This window comes from Myotis lucifugus, unplaced genomic scaffold (assembly GCF_000147115.1).
Source record: "Myotis lucifugus unplaced genomic scaffold, Myoluc2.0 scaffold_7, whole genome shotgun sequence".
Taxonomy (NCBI): Eukaryota; Metazoa; Chordata; class Mammalia; order Chiroptera; family Vespertilionidae; genus Myotis; species Myotis lucifugus.
The window spans coordinates 10,198,950-10,207,810 of NW_005871055.1; the positions used below are offsets into that span (position 1 = coordinate 10,198,950).

General features: G+C 39.7%; 2 pseudogenes; both read left to right on the forward strand.

The window, feature by feature from the left end:
• The first annotated feature begins 259 nt into the window (after positions 1 to 259).
• Positions 260 to 883, forward strand: LOC102418408 (annotated as a pseudogene).
• Positions 884 to 6,128: 5,245 nt separating this feature from the next.
• Positions 6,129 to 6,779, forward strand: LOC102442303 (annotated as a pseudogene).
• The last annotated feature ends 2,082 nt before the right edge of the window (positions 6,780 to 8,861 follow it).

Here is an 8,861-nt window from a genome sequence, read left to right on the forward strand (position 1 = left end):
GCTCAGTGAAGGAAGAGGAGCTTTCAATGTTAAAAGTAGAAAGAAGAAATTTTTCAAAATGGTGGTGGAGTAAGTGGAAGCTACATTGACACTTTCCCAGGAGGTAAAAGACTTGTTCTTAGGACATTGAGACAGAAGAAGATGTAAGCAAGTGGAAGAATATACCGTGTTCATGGATTGGTAGAATTAACATCATTAAAATGTCCTGGGGAGAGAGGCTCTTCCTTTCCGCCTGGCCGCAGCCATCAGGTAAACCACGATGGGCGCTTACAGGTACATCCAGGAGCCAGGGAGGAAGAAGCATCCGATGTACTGCGCTTCCTTCTCTGGGTGCGCTGCTGGCAGTACCGCCAGCTCTCCGCGCTCCACGGGGCCCCGCCCCATCCGGCCGACAAAGCGCGCAGCTGGGCTACAAGGCCAAGCAAGGTTAGGTCATATATCGGATTCGTGTGCGCCGTGGTGGCCGCAAACAGCGCTGTTCCTAAGGGTGCGACCTACGGCCAACCTGTCCATCACGGTGTTAACCAGCTGGAGTTTGCTCGAAGTCTTCAGTCTGTCTCCAAAGAGCGAGCTGGACGCCACTGTGGGGCTCTGAGAGCCCTGAATTCTTACTGGGTTGGTGAAGATTCCACGTACAGATTCTTTGAGGTTATTCTCATTGATCCATTCCATAAAGCTATCAGAAGAAATCCTGACACCCAGTGGATCACCAGACCAGTCCACAAGCACAGGGAGATGCGAGGGCTGACATCTGCGGGCGCAAGAGCCGTGGCCTTGGGAAGGGCCACAAGTTCCACCGCACTATTGGTGGTTCCCGCCGTGCAGCTTGGAGAAGGCGCAATACTCTCCAGCTCCACCGTTACCGCTAATATAAGTAATGTTTACAAAATTCTTACCTAATAAACAATTTAGGACAGTCAAACAATAAATAAAATAAAATAAAATAAAATAAAATAAAATGTCCATACCACCCAAAGCAATATAGAGAGTCAATGCAATCCCTATTAAAATATCAATGGCACATTTCACAGATCTAGAACAAATACTCCAACAATTTATATGGAACCAAAAAAGACCCCAAATATCCACAGCAATCTTGAGAAAGAAGAACAAAGTTGGAGGGATCACAATACCAGATATCAAGTTATACTACAAAGCCACTGTGCTCAAAACTGCCTGGTACTGGCACAAGTACAGGCATAGATGAATGGAACAGAATAGAGAACCCAGAAATCAATCCAAGCCATTACACTCAACAAATAATTGACAAAGGAGGCAAGAGAATACAACGGAGTCAAGACAGTCTCTTCAATAGATGATGTTGGGAAAATTGGACAGATATATACCAAAAAAAAAGAAACTAGATCACCAACTTACACCATACTCAAGAATAAACTCAAAATGGATAAAGGACTTAAATGTAAGCCATGAAACCATAAAAAGAAGAAACCATAGGCAGCAAAATCTCAGACATCTTGTAGCAATATGTTTATAGATACATCTCCTAGGGTAAAAGAAACTAAGGAGAATATAAACATAAAAACAAAAAGTGTTTGCACACCAAAAAAAACCATTAATAAAACAAAAAGGGAGCCCTCCGGGAGAACATACCAGTATTTGGCAATGATACATCTGTTAAAGGGTTAATATCCAAAATACATAAGAAACTCATACAACCTAACAAAAGGAAGACAATCTAATTAACAAATGGGCAAAGGAACTAGAGAGACATGGACATACAGATGACCAAGAAACATGTGAAAAAATGCTCAGTCTCTGATCATCAGAGAGATGCAAATTAAAAGGACAATGAGGTTTCACCTCACACCTGTCAGAATGACTACCATCAACAAATCAACAAATGACAAGTGCTGGTGAGGATGTGGAGAAAAGGGAACCCTAATACATTACTGGTGGGAATACAGACTGGTGCAGCCATTATGAAAAGTAGTATGGAGTTTCCTCAAAAAATTAAGTATGAAACTGCCATTTGACCCAGTGATTCCACTTCTAGGAATATATCCTAGAGACCCGAAACACCAATCATAAAGAATATATACACCCCTATGTTCATAGCAGCACAATTACAATAGCTAAGATCTGGAAACAGTCCAAGTGCCCATCAGTAAGTGAGTGGATAAAAAAGCTGTGGTACATTTACACCATGGAATACTATGCAGAAATAAAAAAAGAAGGATCTTTTACCCTTTGAGGCAGTATGGAGGGACCTAGAGAGTATTATGCTAAGCAAAATAAGCCAGTCAGATATAGACAAGAATTACACGATCTCACTCATATGTGGAATCTAATGAACAAAATGAACTGATGAACAAAATAGATCCAGAGACATAGAAGCATAGAACAGACTGTGGAATCTCAGAAGGAAGGTGAGGGAGGGAGGGAAAGTGGGTGGGTGGGAAGAAATCAACCAAAGAACTTGTATGCATAGATGCATAATGCATGGACACAGACAATAGGGTGGTGAAGACCTGGGGCAGGGGTTGGGGGGTTGAAGCAGGCTAGAGGAGGTCAATTGGGGGTGGAAGAAGGAGACATGTGTAATACTTTCAACAATATTTTTTTTAAATAGAGAGAAATGCAACCTGGTGCAGAAATTTGCCACAGTCTTTCTAGAATTAGGAGACAGATAGCTGACCTCATCCTGGAGCAGCTGATGTAAGGAAGAGGCCTCAAGGAAATGCCCACCTCCATTGAGAACTCTCCACTGTCATAGATTCTGCCTTCAGGACTTGCAAATCTTAAGGAATAACCCTGAAAAACACTGAAGAACAGGGAAGGGATGAGAAAGCAGAGATCATAGTAACACAAGTATTAGTTAATACTTGACCTCACTCTAATAACTTTTATTTTAATCTCCCTGAGATATCAAGGCTGCTGTCTAAGAAGAGTAGTTTTTAGAAAAATTAGGCTAGTTCAGGCACACAACTCACCATTTTTTTTAAATAGCTTTCAATCCTGTAGGGAATAAGTAGAGAAAGAAATAAAACTATTTTAGGTCTAGATTTGGGTATAAACCTTTGGACCATGGTAGCCACAAGTCAGCTTTTGGGCAAGAATTTACCTCTAGTTCCATAAATAATTTATTCACCTAAAGTCTAAAGTCAGCCTGTATTTTTTATTTAACAAGAGCAAAGACTTCTGAACACTGTGGGTAGCAATGCAAAAATTGTGTGGTGATGAGACATGCCTTTGTGTTATACATCACCAAACAGGGCTGTCCCAAGTAGATCCCGGGAAAGGATCTGGGGTATTTATCTAAGGCAGTGATTCTCAACCTTCCTAATGCCGCGACCCTTTAATACAGTTCCTCATGTTGTGGTGACCCCCAACCATAAAATTATTTTCGTTGCTACTTCATAACTGTAATTTTGCTACTGTTTGAATCGTAATGTAAATACCTGATATGCAGGATGTATTTTCATTGTTACAAATTGAACATAATTAAAGCATAGTGATTAATCACAAAAACAATATGTAATTATATATGTGTTTTCCGATGGTCTTAAGGTGACCCCTGTGAAAGGGTGGTTCGACCCCCAAAGGGGTCGCGACCCACAGGTTGAGAACCGCTGATCTAAGGCGTCCCTTGAGATAAAAAACCGTGGAGGTGTTGGGACATTCAAGTAGTTGCTAGCGAAGAGGCTGCTCTATGCAAGCAGGACCAAGGGCAGGCCTAGGACCGAAAAGACCAGAAGCTTTAATTTCAGTTTTAAGGGTACACAAAAAGATTCAACTATCTGCCAGAGGAATTATACCACATGAAACATATGCAATTGCAAATCACACAGCACTTTATTACTCACAAAAGTTCCTGATGCTGCGGGTACAGGCTTGATGGGATCCTGGTGGTGCTGTCCTCTGGGGTCCGGCAGCTGGGCTGGTCCGGTCCCAATGCAGGGGGCCGGCGTTCCTCACCCAAGAGATCGGTCACATCTCGATCGGGAGGTACTAACTGTTCTTCTGTCGTCTGGCAGAGAGAGGAGCATGGAACGGCGTCGCTTGCCAGACTGGCAAAAGGACCTGCCTTTGTGGCGGTCTCAACAGGCGAGCACTGTTGGCTGGTCAGGACCCATTTTTAAAGCCTGTTTCGTACCCGCAGCAGTCCAGGTGGCTATCAATGAATTACGTCAATACACACATGTTAATCTTAAACAGGGGGAGGGACCACATGTGGTTATCTAGGGAGAGTACATCACTCTCACAAATGGTTATCTTAGCAAGTCACTCTAAGTCAGTAATAGAAGTTCAAATCCTTATCTATGGGATACACCTGATTCAGGGCAGTGGGGAATGTGTCCTTAATATCACACTCTAGGTTTCAGGAAAGTTAACTCAAACATTTTTAAACCTTTTTAACATTTTTAGACATTTTTAAGCTTTTTAAAACATTTTTGTATTTTACTACAACAAAGGACGAAGTAAATTGTCAATGAATTGTGATGTCTAGCTTCCAATGTAATCTTTTATTTAGAAAAAATAAAATGTATACAAACTATTAGTCTTCATTAGGGACATCAGCATACCAAAAGAATAATCAAGAAAACCAACAATGCTGTTAACATGGGTCATTTATATCCAAAATGAAGTAATGCCCCAAAAGACAGACTAATAATGTCAAATATATAATTGTTACATGAAGAAAACACTTACTTATTAGTTCAACATAGTAGGAAGCTAAGCATGAACATTGTTTTTCTAACATTAGAAGTGATATATGTATTTTTAAGATTCACCAAATCTCATCGATCCAGAATGAGTTTTGCCCTTCCTTCAAGGAGCTGCTAATCACATGCCATACAATTTATTCTTTTTAAATGTACAATTCAGAGGTTTTTAGCATATTGTCAAAGTTGTACAACCATCACCACTATCTAATTCCAAAACATTTTCATCACCTCAAGAAGAAATTCCAAACCCAATAGTAGTCATTCGCATTCCCCCTCTTTCATAGCCCTAGGCAACAACTAATCTACTTCCTGTCTCTATGAATTTGTCTATTCTGGACATTTCATAGAAATTAAATCATATAATATGTGGCCTTTTGTGACAACTGGCTTCTTTCACTTAACATGTAGATGACATGGGATATCCGCTTTCACCCTCTTATTCAACATAGTACTGGAAGTCTTCACCACAGCAACCAGGTTTTTCAAGGTTTATCCTTATTGTAGAATATATCAGAACTCCATTCCTTTTATGACTGAATTAGAGGCCTCGTGTACGAATTCCTGCCCGGGTGGGGTCCCTCGGCCTGGCTGGCGATCCGGGCCGATCAGGACTGGCCAGCCGCGGGGAGGGACTGTGGAAGGTTGGCCAGCCACGGGAGGTTGACTGTGGGAGTGCACTGACCACCAGGGGGCAGCTCCTGCATTGAGCGTCTTCTCCCTGGTGGTCAGTGTGCATCATAGCAACCAGTCGACCAGTTGTAACAGTTGCTTAGGCTTTTATATATAGAGATAATATTCCATTATATGGATATACTACATTTTGTTTAGCCTTCCATCAGTTTATAAACATTTACATGCCAAGACACTTTTGGCTTGTTTCCACTTTTTGTCTTCTATGTGCACATTTTTTGGTGGATATATATTTTCAATTATCTTGGGTATATACCTATAAATGGAATTACAGGATCAAGGGTTAACTCTACATTTTCCATTTTGAGGAACTACCAGACAAATTCACCAAGGAGCCGCACTATTTTACAGTCACCAGTGAATATGAGGGTCCCAGTTTTTCCATACCATAGTTAACACTTGTTGTTATCTATCTTTTTTTTTAAGTCCCTCTTCATGTTACATGGTACAGAGTTTGAGTTTGGCATTATAAAAAGTTCTCAAGTGACTAGTGGTGATGGTTGGACAACAACGTGAATGCACTTAATGCCACTGAATTATACACTTAAAATGGTAAATTTTATGTTGTATATATTTTACTACAATTTTTTAAAAGTTCTTTGTGGAGGGAGTTCAGGGGTTATCAGGCACCGCGGAAGTTACTGCCACCACCTCTACTGCCACCGCCTCTACTGCCACCGCCTCAAGTGTTTCCTTGTGATGCTGGTGGTTATTTTTCTATATATTACTTTGACTTTTAATGAATTTGCAATGTCAGGCTTTGATAACTTAAACACGGATTTCTACCAGACAAGTTACAGCATCGATGACCGGTCACAGCAGTCCTGATTATGGAGGAAGGGGAGGCCCCTGTAGCAAACAGTGTCTGGCTGTGACTACTCGCAGCAAGGTCGGTATGTCCCTCCAGATGTGATGCAGCCACAGCAGCCATACGCCAGGCAGATTCCCAGCCAGCTCAGACATATACTCCAACTGCTCCTCAGCCATTCCATGGAAACAGCTTTGAGGATGAACCACTTTTATTGGAAGAATTAGGTATCAATTTTGACCACATCTGGCATAAAACACTAACAGTGTTACACCCATTAAAAGTAGCAGATGGCAGCATCATGAATGAGGCTCACCTGGCAGGAACCATGGTGTTTTGCTTTGCCTTTGGAGCCACATTGTTACTGGTAAGATTTTAATCTCAGTGTGAGATTAAAGAACAATCTTTAAACGTTCGACCAAGAGCCATTTTTGAGACTACTTTTATATCAAGTCTTTGATGTGTTTTGAATACTATTGACTTGCTTGAATTGGTACCTATTCATCGTATCTCCACGGATAATAGTTATAGTATATAGAGAAATCATTTCTTGTTCCAATAAGTGGTACAAGTATTAGGGGAAAACAAAAATAATAAATAAACATATGCGGCTTTGTTCCTTTACCAGAATCCCTTCTTACTTTTCAGAGATTGATAAAAAATTTTAGCCTATTGGTCTTTTATTAATTTTTTTAATCTTCAGACCTTGGATAGTGTTTCCTTGTGATGCTGGTGGTTATTTTTCTATATATTACTTTGACTTTTAATGAATGGAAACATTGAAGAACAAGAAGTTTTAGTCCGTAACTCCCACCTCTCTAAGAATGATAAAACATATTGAAATGAAACGTAAAGATAATTATTAATACTCATTTTATTTTACCTAATGTGTCTGAAGTAGAAGAGATAAATGGTGTAATGAATAGCAGATGTGGTTTTTAATCAGAGCAGCTGGACATGAACTCAGTACTCCTTCTCTGACCTTGAGCTCTAATAGATAATTCTGTGCTTTCTACCTAACAAGATTGCTTGTGAGAACACTTTGAAAATTTTAAAACACTCTTACAATTGAGTTTTAAATGTCAAAAATCTTAACAAACCAGGAACTGTTTGAAGGCTTCTCTGAAGACTGATTTTAGTGATAATGTGACATGAATATGATGATAGAATGTTTGCTTACATAGCTTGACTAATGGTACTACACTGCAATTTACCTAGCCTTTACTGTCCTAAGTTTTTGTTTGTTTGTTTATTTGTTTGTTTGTTTTTGGTCAAAGGACTTTATAAATCAACCAACAACTTAGAAAGAGAAAGAAAGAAAACAGTATCTTCTGTTATGTTCCTCTTGTCTAGTTGTTACTTGGTTTTCTTTCCCCCTCCTCTTTCTATAGTACCCTGGCTTCCTGCTTACCCTGCTTTCATCCCCTAGCTCCTCTAACACATATAAAAGGAATGATGACATTATTTCCACTGTTAAAAGATTATGGTTACATTTGCCAATGAGAATACATTGCTTTGGAGCAGTAAAAAAAAAAGTTCTTCATGGTTCATGGAGAGAAGGGAGATAGAAGAGGACAAAGACTACCTTCCCAAATTATGAATTAAAAAGTAGGGATATTATAAAGCTTACCTTCAGGAACGGTGTGGTTATTTTTAGTTATGTTAGTTGGGTGTGTTCACCTGCTCTGCCCCGCAGCAATGCGCTCCGCTGTGCTTTGGCTTCCTCCTCAGGCTGGAGGCAAGACGACAGCTGCCCATCTGACCTCATAACTGTGTGTAACAACAGCTGTAGGAAGAGAAAGTCCCCATCTTTTTTATTGTAGCCATCCTTGTTGATGTGAAATGGTATCTCATTGTGACTTTCATTTGCATTTTCTTAATGACTAATGATGTCAAGCATCCTTTCATGTACTTGGTGGCCATTTATATACCTATTTGGAAAAATACTATTTCAATCCATTGTCCATTTTTAAATTGGCTATTTGTCTTTTTATTGTTGAGTTGTAATAGTTCTTTATATATTCTGGATACTAGTTCCCTATCAGATATGTAATTTGTAAATATTTTCTCCCATTTTGTAGGCTGTCTTTTCACTTTCTTGTTGGTTTCTTTTTTAATTTTTTAAATATATATTTTTATTGATTTCAGAGAGGAAGGGAGAGGGAGAGATAGAAACATCAATGATGAGGGGAATCATTGATCGGCTGCCTCCTGCACACCCCACACTGGGGATGGAGCCCGCAATCCAAGCATGTGCCCTTGACCAGAATCAAACCTGGGACCTTTGTCTGCAGGCTGACGCTCTATCCACTGAGCCATACCAGCTAGAGCTCTTGTTGGTTTCTTTTGAAGCACAAAAGTTTTTTTATTTTGACAAAGTTTAATTAATCTATTTTTTCTTGTGCTTTTTAAATGTAATACATAAGAAACCATTGCTTAACCAAGGTCACAAAGATCTATGTTGTGTTTTCTAAGAGTTTTAGCTCTTATTTTAGGTTTTTGATCCATTTTGAATTAATTTTTGTATATGGTATGAGTTGGTATGAGGTAAAGGTCCAACTTCATTCTTTGCATGTGGCAAACAATTGTCTCAGTGCCATTTATTGATAAATCCCACTGAATTTTCTTGTCACCCTTGTCACAATCAATTGACGATAAATGTATGGGTTTATATC